This window comes from Manis pentadactyla, chromosome 2 (assembly GCF_030020395.1).
Source record: "Manis pentadactyla isolate mManPen7 chromosome 2, mManPen7.hap1, whole genome shotgun sequence".
NCBI classification, from domain to species: Eukaryota; Metazoa; Chordata; class Mammalia; order Pholidota; family Manidae; genus Manis; species Manis pentadactyla.
Genome location: NC_080020.1, coordinates 65058103 through 65082385, shown reverse-complemented (window position 1 = coordinate 65082385; position 24283 = coordinate 65058103). Strand labels below are relative to the sequence as shown.

General features: G+C 38.6%; 1 long non-coding RNA gene across 1 annotated transcript; it reads right to left on the bottom strand.

Annotated features, from left to right (window-relative positions):
• Window positions 1-654: 654 nt before the first annotated feature.
• Window positions 655-8192, bottom strand: LOC118932328 (uncharacterized). Its single transcript, XR_008994129.1, has 3 exons — window positions 8117-8192; window positions 2512-2641; window positions 655-757 (listed from the first exon to the last, which is right to left on the bottom strand). It is a non-coding gene; the product is annotated as an uncharacterized LOC118932328 (long non-coding RNA).
• Window positions 8193-24283: the final 16091 nt, after the last annotated feature.

The window sequence follows — 24283 nt, the reverse complement described above, 5'->3', positions numbered from 1 at the left end:
CTCCAGAACCATGTCATGGATATTACAGTCTTTCTCAGTAGAACGAGTAGCTCAAGCCCTGCCTCCCTCCCCCTTAACTCAGTTCCAAATACAAGTCTCCCACCAGTTCTTCTGTTTGGCAGAAACTAACGCACACAGAACCCAAGAGCGAGGGAATTGGGGAAATGAAGTGTTTGCTTTCCAGACTCTGCAGTGGCGTGAGGAATTCTGAAAGGAGGTGGGAAGATGTCCTGAGTGAACCAATCACAGTATCCACCACAGATATTAAACTGAACTGAGGCTGAAGAAATAAAACAATTTTGAGGAGGCTTTGAGTAATTTTGAGTGTTTTTGTGGGCAAAAATAATAATTGGGATAGCTACTGGAGTTAGGAGAGGCATGGAGCACTTGGGAGTGTGGTGAATACTTTTAGCTTTGTGGTATAAGCACATTGGCAAGCATCAATATGTGATTTGGTATCTCTAAATTGCCTCTAGGGGCCCTTTTTTTTTTCTTTGGTCTGTTCAGCATCCCTTCTCACCCTCCTTCTAGTAATGCCCAGTCACATGACTCAATCTCAGTCTAGGGTGAATGTCACCCCCAAGCTCTGGCCCCAGGGATCAGCCCATGAGTAAAGCCAGGGCAATTGGAGGCTTACTCAGTATTGTTCCATCTGAAGCTGACAGAGAAGCCTCTTTTTTTCTTCTCCTTTGTGGTCCTAGTGCTGTAAGAATGTGACCCTAGAGCTGATGGCCAGGTCCCCACTGTGGGGCAGCACCTAAGGAAATGAAGCCAACACCAAAGAGGAAAAGAGAAATTAGAGCAGGCTGAGAGACTTCTTTGTTGTACACATTTTCTGATTTTACCCTCATGGCCTGGAGCTGCCTCCTTCCTGCAGCTACCTCTTCAGTTCTGTGAGCCATTCAGTATCCTTCCAATAAATCCTCGCTTTTGGATTAAGATCATGTGATTGAATTGGGTATCAGCATACAGTTTTAAGAATCATAACGAGTCACAGTCTCAATTTTATAACCTACTAGTTCCACCAGTCACATGAAGGAAGGTAGTGTCCCTTGTGTCCCATGGGAAAATTGGGATTTTTTTTTTCCTCCCATTGTTTGAGGTTGAAGCCTAAATCTGAATGACATTTCTAAGTCAACCAACTTGACTTGAGTAATTTTGATAGTGTCACTCAGTTTCAGATAAGCAGCCTCAAAGATCCATTTTTTAAGAGAGAACTGCTACAGCACAATTACCATATCTTCTCTCTACAGTTGCCAGCTGTGAAGTTTGGAGAGCCCCAGAAACTTCACTGTGGGCTAGAGGCAAAGAAAAAGTACTGTGAGACCCTGAAGGGAGGAGAGCCTATGGCTTCATGGGGCAGGCTTTGTGAGTGGTTGGTGAGTGAGTGAGTGAGTGTGTGTGGGTGTGACACAGAGAGACAGAGAGGAGAGAGGAATCAAAACCTTTTCCTACAGTAACACTCAGGTGTGTTTCTTTGACTTGCCTTTAAGCTTCCTCAAGGCTCATTTACACTTAAGTTGGAAATGACAAAAAAACCTGTCTTTCAAACACCACAAGATCACATCAGATAAGCAATTAGAAAAACGAAACAGAAACCAATCACTTTCAAGGAGGGTTTAAATTAGGGGTGAATTCTAAGGATTGACGTGCACTTTCCAAGTGCTATGAACATCCTGCACAGTGTGCTACTGCTCTGTGAGCAACATCATCACCTTCTACGGCATCATCAAAAACTTGAGCATATGATGGACTTATTAGCCATAGATTTAGTAGTCACAGTTTTGACTATTTTGGGGTGACCTGAATGTCCAGAACTCTATAGTTTATAATTTTTCTGAGACATGAATTAAAATTACATGAACGGATGTGAGAGAAGGAGCCACTTGACCCGTGAGTGAGCCTGGTCAACATTCAGAATTCACAACCCAGTCCAATTCTATTTTTTCACAGTCATTATCACGGTCAATTTCTGAACTGATAAGATGTAAAAAATAAAATAAAGCTGCATTTCTAAAATTAAGGATCCTGAAGGGGTCACTTGAAGTTTTAAAATTCATTTACTGCATTTTATGGAAAAAAATAAATACTCAAATGGCATTTGAGATTGGAGTCCTGGAAGTCTTGCAAAAGTCTGATATAATCCAAACATTACTGGTTTCCTTAAACTGTTGAGAATAGTGTAATTCATGAATAAGACCATGTAAGTTTCTAGAGTGTGTCCTATAAAACTTCTACTAATTCTGAAAATGAGATTTTTTTTTCATTTGTATTTAAAAAACTAAAAACAAGAAGAGCCATTTCCTTTGCAAATGCTGATGGGTTAGTTGCCAGGTCAAATGGTCTTTTCCTGTTGGATTTTGTGCAGCATTTGATGTCCTTTATAACCTCTTCCTTCTGGCAATCTCTCAACTCCCTTGGCTTTAGAGAGAACACGCTCATATTGATAACTCCAAATTCACTCACTTTGACTTCTCTCCTGAACTCTAGAACTGTATAAACACTACTTACTCTGGAAAGTTCTTTGGGGTGTTCTATAAATACTAACTTCAACAGACTCCAGAAGAAATTGCCCTCATCCCTCACAATTCATAATCTCCTTCTGTCTTCCCTTTTGGATTCCCTTCCCTGTTGGCAAGACCTAGAAGAAAGTCAGGCCTCAGCATCCAGTCATATGGATGCAGGGGAAGCACAAGAAGAGAAGAGCAAGGGGCAGAGGGGTTCTTTATCTATGACCAGGTACTGGCTGCCATGTCCTCTACCTAGATGAATGCCAAAGTCAAAACAAGTCAAGTCTAACCTAGAAGCTCAGTGCAACTAGAAGATGAAATATATAGTTTAAAAAGGAGCTCTCAAAGTGGTAGGAATTCTGAGGTTGGTAAATGCATGAGTGGACCAGAGGAACTACATCTTAATAATAAGACCTGGCATCTCCCGACTTCAAACTCTACTACAAAGCCACAGTAATCAAGACAATTTGGTACTGGCACAAGAACAGACCCACAGATCAATGGAACAGACTAGAGAGCCTAGATATAAACCCAAGCATACATGGTCAATTGATACTTGATAAAGGAGCCATGGATATACAATGGGAGAATGACAGCCTGCCTCTTCAAGAACTGGCATTGGCAAAACTGGACAGCTATATGCAAGAGAATGAAACTGGATTATTGTCTAACTCCGTACACAAAAGTAAACTCAAAAAGGATCAAAGACCTGAATGTAAGTCATGAAACCATAAAACTCTTAGAAGAAAACATAGGCAAAAATCTCTTGAATATAAATATGAGCAACTTTTTCCTGAACGCATCTCCTCTGGCAAGGGAAACAAAAGCAGAAAATGAACAAATGGGACTACATCATGCTGAAAAGCTTCTGTACAGCAAAGGACACCATCAGCAGAATAAAAAGGCATCCTGCAGTATGGGGGAATATATTTGTAAATGACATATCTGACAAGGGGTTAACATCCAAAATACATAAAGAACTCACATGCCTCAACACCCAAAAAGCAAATAATCCTATTAAAAAATGGGCAGGGGATCTGAACAGACACTTCTCCAAAGAAGAAATTCAGATGGCCAATAGGCACATGAAAAGATGTTCCACATCGCTAATTAACAGGAAAATACAAATTAAAACAACAATGAGATACCACCACACACCAGTTAGGATGGCCAACATAGAAAAGACTAGCAACAACAAATGCTGATGAGGATGCACAGAAAGGGAACCCTCCTACACTATTGGTGGGAACGTAAACTAGGTCAACCATTGTGGAAAGCAGTGTGGAGTTTCCTCAAAAAACTAAAAATAGAAATACCATTTGACCCAGGAATTCCATTCTTAGGAATTTACTCTAAGAATGCAGGATCCCAGTTTCAAAAAGACATATATATGCACCCCTATGTTTATTGCAGCAACATTTACAATAGCCAAGATATGGAAGCAACCTAAGTGTCCATCAGTAGATGAATGGGTTAAGAAGATGTGGTACATATACACAATGGAATATTATTCAGCCATAAGAGGAAAACAAATCCTACCATTTGCAACAACATGGATGGAGCTAGAGGGTATTATGCTCAGTGAAATAAGCCAGGCGGAGAAAGACAAGTACCAAATGATTTCACTCATCTGTGGTACATAAGAACAAAGCAAAAACTGAAGGAACAAAACAGCAGCAGACTCACAGAACCCAAGAATGGACTAACAGTTGCCAAAGGGAAAGGGACTGGGGAGGGTGGGTGGGAAGGGAGGGAGAAGGGGTATAAGGGGCATTATGATTAGCACACATAATGTAGTGGGGGGGGGGCACAGGAAAAGCAGTATAGCACCGAGAAGACAAGTAGTGAGTTTATAGCATCTTACTACACTGATGGACAGTGACCGTAATGGGGTATGTGGTGGGGACTTGATAATTGAGAGAATCTAATAACCACAATGTTGCTCATGTAATTGTATATTAATGATACCAAAATAAAAATAAGACCTGGCATATTTTGAGCATTTCCTGCTTGCCAAGCACTTTATATGAAACACATCATTTAATTCTCACCACAACACTCTAGGGTATGTACCATTATCATTTCCACTGAGAAAACTGAGGCTCTGTATAGTATCTTGTGGGATATGAGGCCAGGCAGTGACAGAGCCTGGTTAGTGGTGGGGCCATGGTGAATCCTAGAGAATCCCTAGGGGGTTCTTGCTTTCCAAATCTCCCCTAGGGTAGCCTTATGCCACCTTAGTTTAAAAGGGATCATTGAGGGGTAGCCTATTCCAAGTGTGGTTCTAATCTTGGCTTCAACCCAGTGTCCAGTGCCAGGCGCCCTTCCTGCAGCGATATCCAAGACCCTTCACTCTTCCACTCAAGCTCTCCCGGGTCTTGTCATTATTTCCAAAGTATGTACTGAACCTATCTCTTCCTCTCCATTTCTACTGCCTCCAGTCATCTCACGTATACCATTATAATATCCTCTTAACTAATATTTCAACTTCTAACCTCTTTCTTCCCTTTACTCAGTCTGTCTGCCAAACTGTCATCTGTCTGAGCCACCATCCTAGGCAAGCCCAGAAATCTAAACCAGGGAGCCAGAGTTTGGCAAGGGACTAAGACAGAGCAGCTACAGTGAAGGGCGACGGGGGAGAATTCAAGGAGAGGTGGGTGGAGTACAGGCAGGAGCTGGGGAGAGGAGGGCAGAATCAAAAGCATTATCCAGGGGAAATGTTGGCCCGGAAACCTAGATAAAGTCCAGAGAAAGTGCCATTCCAACTAGGACCAAGCAGAAATCCAAAAATTGGGTCTTAGGTGGAAAGGCTACAGCTAGATTTGGCCAGAGGAACAGGCTGAGAAAGAGTGTGACAGAGGATCCTGATTTATCTGGGACTTTAGATTTGCCTGTGGGTGGGAAGAGACAGGCACTGTTAAGGACAATGTATTATTTTCTGTGCTGTTACAAATTTAACAGTCTGAAATAACACAAATTTATTATCTCATAGTTTCTTATTATTTTTTCTTATTATTTCACTGGGTCTGGTTCTAAGCACAGCTTATCTGGGTCCTCTGCTGAGGGTCTCACAAGGCTGGAATCAAGGTGTCATCCAGGGCTTTGGTCTAATCTAAGGCTTGACTGGGGAAGCATCTACTTCCAAGCTCCTCAGGTTGTTGACTTAATTCAGTTGCATGAGTTTGTAGTCCTGAGCATATCAGAGTTTTGCTAGCTGTTGACTAAAAGCCACCCTCATCTCCTAGAGACCACCTGCAGTTCTTCATTACATGGGGTTCCTCACAAAGCTGCCTGCTTCCTCCAAGCCAACGAGGGAGGGAGAGAATCAAGGTGAATATTACAATCTTATGTGACACAATCATATGATTATTCACATCTCATCACCCCTGCCATATTCCATTAGTTAGAAGCAAGTAGCAGGTCCTATCAGAGGTCCTATCAGTCAGGCATAGGGGATCACACAAGGACATGGACACCAGGAGGCATGGATCAGGGGGCCACCTTAGGAGTCTATCACAGGTACCAACAATTCTTGACACCACTTCTCACCTTTCCGCTTCTTATGATGTCCATTCCCATCACCCTAATCCAGACTCACACTGTTTCTTATCTAAATACTTCAAAAGCCTCCAAATTCTTCCCATTTCTATACTTGCCTCTTTACAATGCATTCCACTTAGCAGGCCAAGTAGTCTTCTTAAAATGGACAAGAATCTTAGTCCCTCACTCAAGTATGCAAAAACAAATCACATTTTCTTATTTTATTTAAATTCTGTTTTAAGCTCTTGTCCTGCCAGGCTGTGGGGATATCCAGTCTTAATTACCATTGGCTTCATTCCACCCTTACCCCAGGGCTCAGTCATGGTCCTAGGGCCCAGGGCACTGCCCAAATATCCCCAGCTGTGGGCTCCCACTGTTGCCATGGAGATATTCATTCCCCGAACTTCAGGTTCAGGGTATGTACTGCCTCCAGGCCATGCTGGGACACACAGAGCTTTGGGCCTAAAGCCCAGAGCCCTCCTCTGAGAAGCAGCATGTGCCCAGCCTCTCTGAGGTTTTGAGGCTGCTGCAGGGACACTGTCATCCAGTGGTGTACTTCCTTCTCTCTTTGGGATGCTCACACCTTGACCTTGACCCAGGTTGGGAACTTAGTAATTCCCTTACTATTTTCCCTGTCCTCTGCCCCTCTGAGTCACCAAAACATCCAGCTTTTATCATAGTTAGGAGATGTTGCTTTCAAGCAATTTCTGCTTTAGGGTACACAAGTGGCCCTAGAACAGGGAAATTAAAAGCCCAGTTACCTGCTTGAGATGGGGAAGTAAACCACGTGGGAGAAAGAGCATACAACACTTTATTTATTCATTTTCTCTCATAAACATTTATTTAGATGTGATTTAACTAAAGTTGTTCTTTTTTTTTTTGGTATCATTAATGTACAATTACATGAGCAACATTATGGTTACTAGACTCCCCCCATTATCAAGTCCCCCCCACATTCTCCATTACAGTCACTGTCCATCAGCATAGTAAGATGCTATAGAATCACTACTTGTCTTCTCTGTGTTGTACTGCCTTCCGCGTGCCCCCCTACATTATGTGTGCTAGTTGTAATGCCCCTTTTTCCCCCTTATCCCTCCCTTCCCACCCATCCTCCCCAGTCCCTTTCCCTTGGGTAACTGTTAATCCATTCTTGGGTTCTGTGAGTCTGCTGCTGTTTTGTCCTTCAGTTTTTCTCTTATACTCCACAGGTGATTGAAATCCTTTGATATTTGTCTTTCTCCACCTGGCTTATTTCACTGAGCATAATACCCTCTAGCTCCATCCATGTTGTTGCAAATGGTAGGATTTGTTTTCTTCTTATGGCTGAATAATATTCCATTGTGTATATGTGCCACATCTTCTTTATCCATTCACCTACTGATGGACACTTAGGTTGCTTCCATTTCTTGGCTATTGTAAATAGTGCTGCGATAAACATAGGGGTGCATATGGCTTTTTCAAACGGGGCTCCTGCATTCTTAGGGTAAATTCCTAGCAATGGAATTCCTGGGTCAAATGGTATTTCTATTTTTAGTTTTTTGAGGAACTTCCATACTGCTTTCCACATGGTTGAACTAATTTACATTCCCACCAGCACAACACTTTATTTTTTTGTGCTTTTATCCCTTGGAAAATCTGCATACCTACAGAGAAAATCACCCTCTTTCTAAATTCCTCCAAGAGGATGGGACTCAAGTCTCTATTCTGAGGCAGCATGGCCTGGACAGGAACTCCCATGCTTAACACAACAACACCTGTTTGTAGGGTGCTCCTTTCCTCAGACTCTCCAGGCCAAGGTACTGTGTGAATTTCCACCCCACCCACCTCTGGACATTCCCCTTGAGAATATTCCTTCTTGGCACCAGCTCCATCCCACCCAGGGCTCTTGGCCCAGATCCAGCATCCTCTGAGTCCAAAAGTTTCAGCTGAAACTTGGCTGCACCAAATGAGGCCACAAATGCAGGTCTTCCAACCTGAATGCCCAGCAGTGTCTAACCTAGTCTCAGAGCTCTTCTCTTCCCACTAACCCCATCCTCACCCTCAAAGTCAGGAGGGAGGTCACCCACATTAAGGAGGGAACCAGGACAGGGGCGCCCTGTGAGCTGACGGTGCCAGCATCCTCGGTGCTGGTGCCCGTCGTGGCTGTGTGACTGCAGACAGTCTTACCAGCCTTCCGACTGAATTTAAGAATCTGCATGAACTTAAGAATTCACAGCCAAAGCATGGTGTTCAAATGTTCGGCCAAACCCACTGAGAACACAGATTACCTCAGAAATTAGACTCCTGGCAGCCTGGTGTTGGGGCTCAGGGGCCTGCCGCTGCTGTAATTCCTGGTCAAGCCTGAACCAGGACTCAAATGTCTCTTCCACTGGCCCAGGAGTTTTGTCTCCACACATAAACCAGATTGTATTTTTTCCTGCTTGACATCCCTCAATGGCTTCTCTTGACATTTCCCAAGGACTAAAAGGTCCCATGTCAACCAATCCCTGTCTACCCTTTCAAACCATCGCGTATCTCTCCTCTCTTTGCTGGCTTTCTACCAGACCCACCTTTTTTCATTTTCAGAGACATGCTAAGCAGTTTTCTGCCTCACACCTGGTCTTCCCTTAGCCTAGAAAACTTCCTCCTCCTAAGAACCATTAGACTTCAACTTACATACCACCTTCTCTGACCACCTTAACAAAAAGTATTCTCATACCCTTTATTATATAACACAAATCTAACAACAATTTTTTATGTTTTAAAATAGTTTTTCGATCTCCTGGTCTTTCGTCGGTCTCCTCAGCTAGCTTGTAAGTTTCAGGAGGCAGAATCTGTCTCTTTATTTCTAAGCATTGCTTTCACTGCATCCCACAAATTGTGATAGGTTATATTTCCATATAGTCCAAAATATTTTTTAATCTCTCTTGAGATGTCTTCTCTGACTTATGTGTCATTTAGAAGTGTGTCTTTGGTCTTCAAATATTTTGGAATTTCCAGCTGTCTTTCTGTTATTAATTCCTTGTTTAACTCCATTGTGGGCTGAGAGCATACTTTGCATGACATATATTCTTTTAAATTCACTAAAGTGTGTTCTATGGTGCAGAATGTGATCTATCGTGGCCAATGTTCCAGAGAGCTGGAGGAGAATGTGTACTCGGCTTCTATGGAATTAAGTATTCTCTACAGGTCAATTAGGTCCAGTTGATGAATGGTTATATCTCTTTTTCACTATTGAATTCCCAGAGTCTAACAGAGAACTTGGCCTGTAGAACGTGTTCCATAAGTGCTTATTGAATAAGAGGAGAGAGAGCAAGCAAGAGGAACGGAGAACAGATACAGAGATTTCACGTTGTTTGCCTGATTAAAAGCTCTCAATAGTTCCCTATTATCTACACAATACATTTAAATTATTGTTCTTCCTGCTCAGTAGTAATATATCACAACCTATTTCCTACATTTCTTCTGTTGTACCACACACTATTATTTTATATACTACTGTGGAAGGGGAAAAATACTACCGCCAAGTAAATCGTGAGATGCTATCAATTTCAAAGACATTTAAATAGGAAAAACAGTGAGTAACAGAGTTGATGAACTATTGTAGTTAGTTACAAGTCTGTCTTACCTGCTGGATGGATCCAGAGCTTATTTATCTTTGCATCCCTAGCACCAAGCACATAGCACGTGACACAGAGCAGATGCTCAATACCGTTCGTACAGTTGAATGATGTGTCGCTCATTCCCCACCACCAGCCCCTTGGTCATTCCGTAGCCCTTAGACCCCTGTGCTCTAGTGCTGTTGGTGTTCCTGGCTGGCCAGATGTTTAATTTCCTTTGAAATGCCTTTGCTCCACAAAGCCTGGGCATCTTTTGTACTTTTCCCATAACCTTGCTGTGAGCTGTCAGCTACATCACAGCTATCACCACCTGCCAACGCAAGTGTGCTCGTGAACTGCTGTGAGGTGCTGACATCCTCCCCAAGCCTCCCCACTCCTCGGCATGATTGTCTAGAGCCCAGTGACGTTAACAGTGAAGTTTTAGGTGCTGTGGCAAACCAGTGAGGAAGAGAACGTGGGTGGGGAGAACTTCTGGAAACTTCAAATAAGTTGCTAATTACTTCTGTCTATCCACTGGGCTGGCCTTTCCTTAAACTTTATTAATTTTTAATACCCATGTAGGAAAAGAGAAGTTATGAAAATTTAGGGATCTTCACCCAAATAAATCCTATTCCTTTTATTCCCTTTTATAAAGGACTTCTTTAAAAGAAGGATCCCAAATGGGTATTGTGGTGGAGCAAGCATAGCCAATCAGTTCAGCCAGCGTGGTGGTGTTTTCAAATGCGTGGACTGGCTGTGCATTCTCCAGTTGGCTAGCACAACATTTCCTACCCATTTATTGAAATAGAGGCATATATTCCTATTACCTAGTGGACCCTTGAAAGTATATGAATTTTTGACCTCTACCTTGAATGTGTGGTATTTTTTTCTCCAGGAGGACCTCCAGCTCACCACAACTCCTTAATTTTCTTACCCTCATTTTGAGATTAATTGGCCATTAGAGATGGGTTTCTCTAACTGTAAGGAAAACCATACCCTAAAGTTAAAATAAACTGGCTATAGAAATGTTTATTAGATATATTTATTGCTGCAGGAGGTAGCTATAAAAATAATCCCTGCCTCTGTTCCCACAAGACTCAAATACCCATGTTATTTATAGCACTGAGCAGGGGAGGGGAATAGATAGAATAAAAAATATTGTCAGAATGTTGACATTTAAAATTATATCAAGAATTTTGAGATCTGAGACCTCCCACTAACCCTAGCTCTAATTCATACTTTCTGAACAGATCTTTGTTGTGTTTTCACTTGGATTCTAATAAAGCACAAGCAGGGGAAGACCATGTTAGATGAAATCGCAAAGACTTGTTCTAGTTCTAGTGGGTCCTTTATCATTGGCCACAAGTGACAAGCATTCTTTCATCTCCTTGTTTAGGTCAGCTGGAGGTAGAAGACAAGTGATTAAGAAGTTTAAAATAAAGCTGAATGCTTCCCTCTGTTTAAGGAATAAAAATGTATAAATGTTTTCTGGAACTGGTTGCTTTAATCTCTTAACAGTAGTTTCCATTTCACTTTTCCCTCCACCTCACTTTTCCCCTTGGCTTCTCACTGAATGCTATTCACCCCCTGAAAAAATTTAAAGTTCCCAAATGCTTACTTGAAGAACACTGAGACCCCTGTATTGGCTGAAACCCCAGGAGGGTAATGGAAGAGTAGTGGGTTCTGAAACAGTGACCATTATTTTTTCTACTGGGCCAAGTTAAAGCCAAATTTATTAGGTTTCATAATTATTTTCCAAGCAAGACTTTTTAATTCACAGACTAAATTATTTAAAGCTACTGTGATAAATCAGGCCTATTAGAAATGAACCACACTCATCTTGTAAATTATTTTAAATTTTAGCCTGAATTATCTTGGCATTTATGTAAAAGTGAAAATTTTCTCCTAAGCACCCAAAGAACAGAATTGTTGAAAACATAGACACTACCTCTGCTGCTTTTTATGATGTGTAATGCCAATTACCTTCATATTTTCTATATATTGAAGGTCAAGCCTTTAATTTATAGGTCTTTTTGTTATTGAGATATTAACTGATACATAGATTTGTGCAAATGTAAGGTGTACATGTTGATTTGATACACTAATATATTGCACATTGCCACTGTAGCATTAGCTAACACTTCCCTCATGTCATATAATTATTTATTTTTTAGGGTGAGAACATTTAAGATTAGTCTCAGCAAACTTTCAAGTATATAATATACCTTTAACTATGGTTGCAATGCTGTGCCTTAGATTCCCAGAACTTACTTATCAACTTCAAGTTTATACCTCTTGCCCAGCATCTTTCTTATTCCTCCACAACCCAGCCCCTGGTAAACAGCATTCTACTCTGTTTCTATGAGTTCAGTTTCTTTACATTCCATGTAAGTGATACCATCTTGTATTTGACTTTCTCTTTCTGACTTATCTCACCTAGCATAATGCCCTTAAGATCCTCCCATGTTGTTGCAAATGGCAGAATCTCCTTCATTCTCAAGGTTGAATAATATTCCATTATTAATATATACCACAACTCATCCATTAACACTTGTTATCTCTTGCCATTTGGATGATAGCCACTTTAACAGGTATGAGGTAATATCTCATTGTGTTTTTGATTTGCATTTCCCTAATGATTCATGATGTTGAGCATCTTTTCATGCACCTGTTGGCCGTCCATATGTCTTCTTTGGAAAAATGTCTGTTTTTCAGATCTTCTGCCCATTTTTAAAAATTAGATTGGGGTTTTGTTTGTTATTGAGTTGTATGAATTCTTCATGTATTTCGGATATTAACCCCTTATCAGATATATGGTATACAAGTATTTTCTCCCATTCCTTGGGTTGTCTACTTATTCTGTTAATTGCTTGTTTTGCTGTGCAGAAGCTTTTAGTTTGACAGAGTCTCACTTGATATTTGCTTTTGTTGCTTGGGCTTTTAGTGACATTGCCAAGACCCATGTCAAAGAACTTTTTCCCTATGTTTTTCTTCTGGGAGTTTTATGGTTTCTGGTCTTATGTTTAAGTCTTTAATCCATTTCAAGTGCATTTCTGTGAGTGGTATCAGATAGGGATCCAATTTCACTTTTTTTGCATGTGATAATTTAGTTTTCCCAGCACCATTTATTGAAGAGACTATACTTTCCCCGTTGAATATTCTTGACTCCCTCATCAAATATTAGTTGACCATAAATATTGGGACTTAGTTTTGGGCTCCTGATTCTGTACCATTGGTCTGTGTCTATTTTTATGTTCATACCATACAATTTGGATTACTTTAGCTTTGTAATATAGTTTGAAATAAAGAGGTGTGATGCCTCCAGCTTTATTTTTATTTTTCAGGATCTCTTTGGCATCTGGGGTTTTTGTGGTTCCATACAAATTTTAGGGTGTTTTTTTTCTATTTTTGTGAAAAATGCCATGGGAATTTTGATAGGGATTTCATTGAATCCATAGATGGCCTTGGGTGGCATGGACATTTTAACAATGTTAACTTTTCTGATCCATGAACATGGATGAGTTCACATTTGTTTGTCTTCTTCAGTTACTTTCATCAGTCTTGTGGTTTTCAGTTTACAGATCTTTCATGTCCTTGGTCAAATTTATTGTTAAGTATCTTATTCTTTTTGATGCTACTGTGAATGGGATTTTCTTCTTTATTTTTTTTTGGATACTTTGTTGTTAATGTATAGAAACACAACTGAAATCTGTATGTTGATTTTATATCATGGAACTTCATGGAATTGATTGGTTAGTTCCAACAGTTTTTTGGTTGAGTCTTTAGGATTTTCTATATATATAAGATCATATCAACTACAAATACGATTTTACTTCATCCTTTCCAATGTGGATACTTTTAATTTCTTTATCTTGCCTGATTGCTCTAACTGGGACATCCCAATACTATATTAAATAAGAGTGCTGAGAGTAGGCACCCTTGTCTTATTCATGATATTAGAGGAAAAGCTTCCAACTTTTCATCATTGAGTATGATATGGGTTATACATGGTCTTTGTTATGTTGAAATATGTTGTATACCCAACGTATTGAGGGCTTTATCATGACAGGATGTTGTATTTTGTCAAATGTTTTTTCTGCATCTATTGAGATAATTTATAGGTCTTTTATGGATGATCATATTTTAATTATAACTACCAAAGTAAGTATTGATACATTTCAAAAATTTTATAACCCAATTATTGAATGTAAATGGATTCCTAAGAATATAGAAGTATCTAGATTCAATAGAAATGTGTATTAGTAACAATAATAATAATACAAGCATGTATTGGTCACTTATTAAGTGTCATTTTTCAGTATTAAATTCTCAATTGTTTATATTGTTTAAATATGTATTAAGAGGAAATTTTAAATATATGAGAACTACTAAAATATTAGTGTATTATTTTCCAAAAAAGAAAAAAACTTAACTTATTATAGGCAGATCTTCCAATTAAGTATTTTTGCTACACATCCAATACAGTGGTGTGCCATCATTTGCAAGGGGCCATTTGGATTCATTATGGAATTATCAGGGTAAAGAGACAGTGAGAGACTTTCAGAACCATCCTGTGTGAAAGTTAAGTTGTACTAACATCATCCTGGAATAATGGGACTCTGTCCTAGTTTTGAACATGTTACATTTCAGCAATTCTAGAAATGTGGGTGGGAAAGGCCAATAAGTTTCAAAATTATCTAGATTTTAATAAATTACTCTCCAGCAATGAAAATTAACTTAACAATAATCTTCTCTATGACATTTTAATTCAGCTCTTTCATGACTTTAAACAAACTGCAGTCCCCTAGGGTCCAATCCCAAATAACTTACACGTGTACAGACATTATTGCCCTAGTAGGATATTCCTTGTTTTCTCATATAGTAAATAAAATACAATGGATTTCCAAAATTCAACATGAGTTTATTAACATTGCATTCTACAGTATTAGTGCTACTGATGTGCTGACCTGTTTTGAATTTTACTAAACCCAAGAATGCCCTTAATGGGGAAGGAATTAAAAATACCACTTTCCTCAGAGCAACAAATGAACTAGTCATTTCTCTGATAAACGTTAAGACTTCCAGACTGAATTCTTCCCATCACTGTGATCATCTCATCCATTTTAATTCAGTGACCATAACCATTTTAGATTGTAAATACGGACATCATCATCATTAAAAAATTTCCTGACTGACATAATCATCAGTTCAGTATTGAATTAAAGCAGGGAAAATAAATCACAACATGTGGTTTAGTTTCCTTGAGGGCATCAGTCTTCCAAATTAATGACTATTTTCTCTTTATATATTTGATGATTTTTATATGTATTTTTTGAATACATAATATATGGCCAGAGCTCAAAACGCAAAGCGTATAAAATGGTATATATGGGGAAGTGAATATTCTCATCTGTGGAAGTGCTATTCACTGTTAGTGAGTACAAAAACTTTGGACAACAAATTCATACTAGCTTGTAAGGTTCAAGTGTGGAATTTCTACTTCTTTTAATGAAAGATGAGGTAAATTGGACCAATTCTCCCACTGACAACTAAAAATACTTAAAAGTTTTTAAAATAAAACTTATCAAATGCGTCAAAGAGTTAACAAGATGTTGAGGAGCGACATTTGGAAATCATTTTGCAAGAAATTTTGAAAAGATAGGAGTACAGGGCCATCTAGAAGCAGGGACGCTGGGGAACCCTCTCTCCTTGTGGGATGAGGCTGTAGGGTGCTGCATCCCAGGAGTGACGATAAACCCAGAAGGAAAGTAGCCCCTGTACATACTGCAGACCAGATCGAGGTCCTCGAGGGGGGCACTGAAGTTGGGAATGATTCTAGCACTTGAGAGAAGGAAATGAAAATCTTCTCTGGAGGAAAATAACATCATCCTATGACTCAAGCTTTCTCTAGAAAAGAAATGTAGACACTATGGTTGCCCCACCCACAGCCAATTATGTAACTTGAGAAACCATAACAATGTGTACCAGGGTGTTTACTGCAGTATGATGATGGCAAAAAACTGGACACGACCCAACTGTTCATCAGTGGGTATTCATATACTTGAATAACATAGAGCAGTAAAAATAAGTGAACTATTGCTGCATCAATATGGATAAATCTCACAAATAAAATATTCAGCAAAGAAACTATACAGCAAAAGGTTACATACAGAGTGATTTTAGTAACATAAAGTTCTAGAAAACAAAACTAACAATATGTTGGTTAGGAATATAGATACACGTAGTCAAGTTTAAAAGCAAGGGAACAACAAACAAAATTCAGGGCAGTGGTTGCCCCTGGCACAGGAGGTTCCAGCCTCATTAATCATGTTCTCTCCAGAGACAACCAGTCTCATCCTCCAGTCTATCCTAGACACACAGATTCTCTTTGAAAAGGCAAACAGCATCTTCCTTTTAGCCATTATAAGCCAGTCTGCAGGTTCTTTGATGGCTACTTTCCTTTCAGGTTTATCAATATTCCTGGGATGCAGTCCCCTGGGTCCCATCCCAAAGTGGGAACTTACAGCATCTCTAAAATCACATCCATTAGATATAGCTGAGTGTGCCCTTTTCTCTCCCATCAGTCTTTGGAATAGCATTTGTCTGGCCAGGGAAATGCTGCCATTGTTTCCTCCAGAATCCAGACTTACCAGGTGTAACAACACAGAGAAGTAGGGAAGAGGACAGCCTATGCCATCTCCTTCACTGCAGATTTCCCTCCTCGAGCAGGATCAAGCAGGGGTTGAGGGCAACTTTAACTTAGAATGAGGTTCAGGGTTTTCTTTTTAATCACTATTATCATTATCATTATTATTATTATTATTATTATTATTATTATTTAAGAACTGTTATTAACTGTTGTGAGAGTTTTTGGGATAGAAGTAATTAGAATGTTTTATTATCTGTGAGTAAGCAGAGGAACTTGTCCATGATTTTACCCAGGAGATGGGAAAGAGCTAGCTGCCCAGACTGAGTCTGAGCATGCAGGAATGGTGGGGACTGTAAATTCACTTAAATAAGAGTTCCAACTAACAATTTCACAGTAATTGGGTACCAAAACTGATTCACTAGATTCAATGAAGCTCTCTATTCCCTCCTGAAAACATGCTGACTGATAATCTCAGCAAATTTAGCCCCTGGTGTACCAAAGAACTCTGTCCCCCAGCCAAGGTGAGCATTGGCCAGGAGTCAGTTGTGTTTGTTCCCAACCTGTTTATGCCAAATACATTATTAGTGTAGTTACTTAAGTTAATGAAATGTTATGAAACCAATGGGTAGAAAAAGAAAGTTGTTATTCAACCTGTATGAACCAAGTTGAATATTTTGGAAAGTCTTGATAAAGTTGAGTGGAATTGGGTATGCACATAACACTTGCAAAAAAAAAGTAAAAATATAGATGTTATGTGTTCAGATGGTTTCATAAATATCTCTAAAGTTTTCCTTTTAAATGAGGAATGTATTAAATTAAAGGATCTGAGGAAATTATTTCCAGGCCCTTCCCAGCTCTGTCATTTAATGATTTTTACATATAAAAATATTTATATCACCTTTATACAATGGATAGGACTTGTAAAATGCATTTAGTCTCTGAAAATATGCTGTAAGTAGCAGGTACCTTTGCACTTACAGAGGGAGAATGATGCTATAAATATCTCACGTTTTAGGTTTTTTGATAGGAATATCCTGCATGCTGCTTGAATTGCATTCATGACCTTTTAAGCTGATAACCTTCTGGACAAATGATTATTTAGGCAGAAGCAAAAACTATTGATTGCACTACTCAATCTACCAAAGCAATTTTAGGATTGCGTTTGTCCAACAAAAATCTCTATGTTCTATCATGCTTTTCCAGTGAATGGGATTCTAGGCTTCTTGAGTACAAGATTTTCATTACTGTATTCTTTGAGCACAGAAATATTCCTCAATAAGTTATTGTGAAAATGTAGATTTGTTTACTAGGGTCAAAAGTGATTTGTGTACGTGGCTATTTTTGCTGTTGGTGGTGATAGTGGTAACATGTAAAGAGATACTTGAAAAAACATATGTGTTCTCCATTATAAAGTCAATTCAAAAAGTTGGTTCATTGAGGGACTACTACGTATAGATAACTACTTTCAGGACTGAAAAGACATCAAGATAAATAGAATTTGGTCACATTGGTTCCTAACCTTACGTTGCATAAGAAATTAGCATATAAATTGATTTTCTTTTTTCCAGGTTCAATTCTTCATGTGTCTTCTGTTTCTCCTGTCTGTATACCTTTGTCTTTATATTTGTAAACCAAAGTAGGACACTCCCAATATTAAAGTAGTAGTAAAAATTCCTTGTTGGTTGTAGCAAAATTCATATCATTTGGGGTAAAGTTAATAATGGGCTAGCCCCAATTAATTAGATATGAAAAACCAAAACTTAAAATCTTACATATACCTTCTGAGAATGAATAAAGAGTTGCCTTAAATTATTAGTATCATTGGATTAATGGTTCCTCAGTAACTCAATTATACCCATAATTAAAGTGGGATTTCATCAAAGAAAAATGTTTTTCATTACTTCACTCTGTCATAAGAATCTCCTTCAACAAGTTAATTTTCTTTTTGCCCTGATATGTGTGTACTTTGTCAACATGTGTAGCTCACGGCTTTGCAGTTAACAGACAAGGTTCCTATTTCCTTGGCTTTCTAGCTTGGGTTTTCCAATCTGTAAAATGAAAATAATAATCCCAACCATAAAGAGTGCTGCACTCCATGGGCATATCATCAGTGTTGGTTTCTCCTTTCATTTCAACGCAGTTATATCCGTCCAATTTGAAGAATTTTAAATTAGTTGCTAAATTGTGGCATGGTAAGAGGAGTCCTGAGTTTGATGATCATAAACTTCCACTGAGACAGAACTTTCACATTTGGCATGGTTCACAGTAAAATGAACTGCTTGAAAAAAAATTAAGACAGACTTGGGAATATAATCAAAATCAATCTAAATCGTGGTAGCTGTAATTTGTGATATTCTTCACTATAAAATAAAGAACAGACGGAGGGATGTGATCATTTAAGTGTTTGGTGCTGTGTGGGGAAATCATTTCCTGTACCACTGTTATTACTAAATCATTGCTGCACTGTGTTTAATCTATACTGTATAAATCATCTGATGAGGACTTATCACTACCTATTTTTTGTTATGAGATACAAATGACAACATGAAGCAATATGAGCTAATTATTACCTAGTGGGTAATTATTATAATTATTACAGGTTTTTCAGGCCTATTGAATCAAAATCTGATTCAGGAACCATACATTTAGATTTTTAAAAAGCACCCACACAACCAGTTTAGAACCATAGAATCAGTGCTTATAGGAATTGTTGTATGTTGAATCCTTCTAGATCTTAAGGAATACTACAAGGCTTTTAGGAGTATACTGGTATTTCAGAAGTTTGCTTTGATATCAGTGAAAAAGATAAAACTTAATAGCTTAGTCTGGGGCTTTAGGTAAAATTATGACATTATGTTGAGAAAGGCAAAACACTCCTGGTGACCATCCCAGAAGGCTCAAGGATCATTGGAGTTGCCAAGTAGGTTACGACAAAAGATGCTTTGGAACTGCTCTGGAGCTTGTGAGTGATTCTTGCCACATGATGGGATCCTCAGGGACCTGCAAGTTCCCTGAGGACACTGAGGACAAGATTCTGCCCCAATAAATGGCATGGATCACTGCCGGGATCTTGAACAACACAAAAGAAAACCAGATAGAAGCTCAAATGCTGGTCTCAAATACCAATCTGTGGCCAGAATTTCCTATCACATATCTTTTCACAACAAGAATAAAATAGAATAACCCTCTTGTAGAATACTTTTGTATAAGATCATGTTGAAGAATACCAGAGGCTTTTTAAAAATATATATTATTTTATTTAGTATTTCTATGTGTATGATTTAATGTCTAAGTTTATAGAATGCTTTTTTTCTGTATAACCATGTTTCCAACTGCACCATGACAGTTAAATCTGATTGTATAAATATGAATCAATCATTCAAAGCCAGCTGTAGCAAGGCTCAGAAGTCAGGAGGGCACATTCTACTTGTTAGTTACCACAAATCTCATTAGCTAGGTCAAGGTCTTCAAAACAAGGCCTCTGGGAACACACAGTGACTGACTATCCAGGGGACACTCAGGCAGACACGTGGTTCTCAGGAGATCAGCTTTATACATTCCCTATCTGAACATGACCTGAGAACACTCCTGTGGTTAAGAGGTCATGCAGGAACTCCTTTCCACCTTTACTTTCACTTTACAAAGAAAGGCCAGCGTCTCTCCATGGCTAATCTTACTATGATGCAATGCCTAGGTTGAGAAAATCTCCGTGATACAAATAAAGAGAAATATTGTTGATATTGAGAAAGCAAATGCCTCTAATGACTGAGTAACAAATCCCTTTTCATTTCAAAATGATTTCCAAATCTTTGCTTTCAACAGAATTAGAGGAATACCCAACTATAGACAATTTAAAATGCTTCTTAGTGATAGATTTCTATGTGACTTTTGATATGTGAATGGCAAGAAATTCAAAGTGAGTGACATTACTAGAGCAAAACTGTTACATTTTCAACTGACTTATATGAACAAAGTTCCTCAGTGCTTACCTAAAACATGATTAAAAATAGGAATAAATTGATGCTTAGTGACTCATCTAGCAAGTCATACACAGATGCATTGATTGAAAAATAAGATTCATTCATCTCCTTAATAGCTGCATAATGTTAAATAATTTGTCAAAATTTGTAATATGTTTATGTTGTTTTGATCAATTGTGTACCAATTATGATTGTACTGGTAATGCAAATTATAAGATTTTAAAAAATACTTAAGCCTTATATGGTCACTGGAAATTAAATTTCCATTTCCCTCTGTATACATATTTTTGTTCTAGAAAATCATGATAGGGTAAAGAACAAGATATGGAAGCAACCTAAGTATCTATTGATAGATGAATGGATAAAGAAGATGTGGTACCTATATACAATGACACATACTACTTGGCCATTAAAAAAAATGAAATCTTCCCATTTGAGAAAACATGGATGGAACTAGAGGGTATTACGCTAAGTGAAGTAAGTTAGGCAGAGAAAGACAAATACCATATGATAGGTGAAATCTATTAAACCAAACAAACAAACCAGAAATAGTCTCATAAACACAGAGAATAACTAGTGGTTACCATAGGGGAGGAGAATGGATGAAATAGGTGAAAGGGAAAAAAAGATACAAACTTCCAGTTATAAAATAAATGACCCACAGGGATGAATGTAAAGCACAGGAAATACAGTCAATAAAATACAATTACAGTAATATTATAATATGTTTGTATGATGACAGAGGGTCATTACTTTATTGTGGTGAGCATTTAGTAATATATATAATTGCTATGTTTTGCACCTAAAACCACCATAATACTGTATATCAATTATATTTCAATAAAAAAATCAAAGAGTAAAAAGTAAAATATATTAGGTTAAAATTTGGGGGAGGAAATGAAGTTAGGAGGAGGAAGAAATTTCTAAGTATTAAAAAAGAACATCTTTTTTTTAGTACAGATATGACAGGTATCAATCCTTATGACATTTACATCCCACTGGACATATTTTGAAATGTAAGAGTTTTAAATGTCAATATTTACAACATACCAGAAATTACATCAATTGCAACTATTAAAAGTGTCTTAAGTATTTTAGATATTTAAAATAGATTAAAAATTTTTTAAATGTTGGGAAGGTACATAGTTTTTCAAAATTATTTTATAGGACATAGTAGCAAAACATTTAAAGACCACTGACTAGTGGTAACATGCAAATGTCTGGATCGGCAAATGTCTGACAATGTCTGGACTGTTAAGCGTGTTGTCACAATAGCAGAAGTTGAGGTCTCAGCTCAGCCAGAAGGGTAGACTGAGCAATGCACAGGATTCCTGAGGTGGATCAGGCAGCCTAAGGCGGATTCTGATGCCACCAGTTCAAAGATTTCAAGTTGAGAAGTATACTTTGTTCTAGGCTTTCCTTTTCCTCAGTTACGGGAAACATGGTGGTTCCAAGGTATAGGATTATCTATATGGATATGTTAGTAATATAACAGTAGTTGCCTTGCTATTTGAGTTATTGAATTTGTGGGATGAAGTTTTCAAGTTTTGTTACTTCCTTACTCCTGTCCATATATTTCCTCCCAAAGTCAATCCATGGCAATAGCTTGAAACCATCTAGGAGGCCATTAAAAACTGCTGAAGTTGAGTGACCAGGGTTTTTCCTCTATTGTCCTCTACCTGAACATTCATTCATTCATTCATTCATTCAAGGCCTAGGATAGAACCTGAAGATCTGAAAAAGAATCAGACAAGCTTTCTGACCTCAAATAGCTCCCAGTGAAATGAGTGGTTCAGTCATGTGAACCAATAATTATAATGCATTTGGTAAACAACAAAACAAAGAAAAAAAGAAAGGCTTTGGGAATACAAGTAAAGAGCTATAAACTCTGCCTTGAAGAGTTGGAAAGGTTTCTAAGAGGAAGTAACTGAACTAACTTTGAGCCCAAAACACACAAACACACACGCACACACTCTATTTGCAATCCAATTCTTACACTATCAGGAGTGCAGAATTCGCAGGTTAAAGGCACAGTCTCCCACAGGACTGCCAGACTGCCCTCACTTCAGACATCAACCACAAGTTTTAGGATTCCCCACTACCTATACTTCTGACCAACTGGCTACAAATTCAGGGGTTCCCAGGACCCCCTCAGGCTTGATAATTTGCTAGAATGACTCATGAAGTTCAAGAAAGCACTACACTTAGGATTACAGTGTTAACAGTGAAGGAGGCACATCCAGAAAAGCCATATGAATAGAAACACGGGCAAGATTCGGGAAGGTCCCTACTCAAAGCTTCCATGTCTCAGGCCTTTACATCATCATGGCACTGATGTGTATCACCAACCAGAATGCTCCCCTGAGCACAGGGCAGAGTTTCTGCTGGCGTTGTATTTCCTAGGCATGATTGATGGAATCATTGGCGAAGTAAGTGGCGTCCATCTCCAGCCCCACTACTTTCACCAGAGGTCAGGCTGATATCATGAGGCTCCAAGCCCCGAATCTCTACTCATATGGTGGGTTTTTCTGGTGAGAACAGCCCCTATCCCGAGTCATCTCATTAGCATAAACTCAGGTTGACCTAAAGGGTTCACCGTGAGTAATGAAGACACTCCTATTACTCAGGAAAGTCCAAGGATTTAGAGGCCATCTCCCAGGAGCCAGGGACAAGGACCAGCCAAATTCTTTATCGTTCAACATTATTCTTAAAACTCTTTCAGTGTTTTTCATTACCTTTAGGATATATATATCAACATGGCTACACGGTCCTGCATGATCATTATTCAGCCTCCTTTACCAGGCTTATCTGCCTCCTCTCTCCCTGCCCAACAGATACACTGGACTTCTTTGAATGCCTCAAATACATTGGCTGCCTTCCAGCCAAACAGTGCTTGCCACATATTTTACCTTCCTGAAGCAATTGCCATCCTCTACTTTCCTTAAAAAATCCGACAGATATTCAAATTTTAGCTCAAATATTACTTCTAGAAGTTTCCCCTGACCTCACCTGCCTTCCCAGAATAGGTCTCAGGGCTAGGTCTTCCTGTTGTACAGTCTCTTAAAATCTGTACTTCTCTTTCATTGCAGTGTTCACATTTGTAATTAAATGCTTAATTGTATAATGATTTGTTTACTGCTTGTCTCCTCTGCTAAGTTGGAAATTCAGTGAGATGGGGTGCTATGTAACCAGGGCCTAACACAGCACCTTGCATATACTTGCTCAATAAATAATTGCTGGATGAAAGAAAGAATGGAATAAAAAAATGAGTAAATGATGCTTTTAAGTATCCCTCTGAAACCCTATCTTTCCCATAGTGAAAACTCCATGATCTGCACTGTTTTAAAACTTATAAGATTCATAGACAAGGATTACATGACTTATTAACTCCAGAAGGGTGCCTGGCACATCACCACCAAGTTCCTAGAGCTGTCTCTTTTTAGTTATGAGGCCCAAATTATACTCTTTTTCACTCCTCAGAGAATGAGTTTCTCCCTGATCCTGGACGGCATGCCAATTGCTTTATTTTCCCTCTCTCTCCTTTCCCACAATGAATCAGGGGTCACTTTAGAATCTGTAAGACAACACAAAATTTAAGTCTGCTATATAAAAATCTATAAATGCAAGTTCGACTTAGCAGCAAGTGACAAATATGTAAGGCCCTTAGGAATGTCAATTTGTAACTCAGTTGTTTTCAATCCTGATTGGATATTGGAATTATATGGGGTAACTTGTTTTTGTTTTGTCAATCAATAATTGACATATAACACTGTATTAGTCTAGGTGTACAATGATTGGATACATGTACATATGGTGAAATGATTATATCCTAAGTTTAGTTAACATCCATCACCACATAGAGTACATTTTTTTTCTTGTGATGAAAAATTTTAATACCTACTCTCTCAGCAACTGTCAAACATGCAAAACAGTATTGTTAAGAAGAATCACCATGTTGAGGTGCTTTTAAATACTGATACTCGGGTAAAGCAGAATTTGTGTCTGATGGGGCCCAAGCACTGGTTT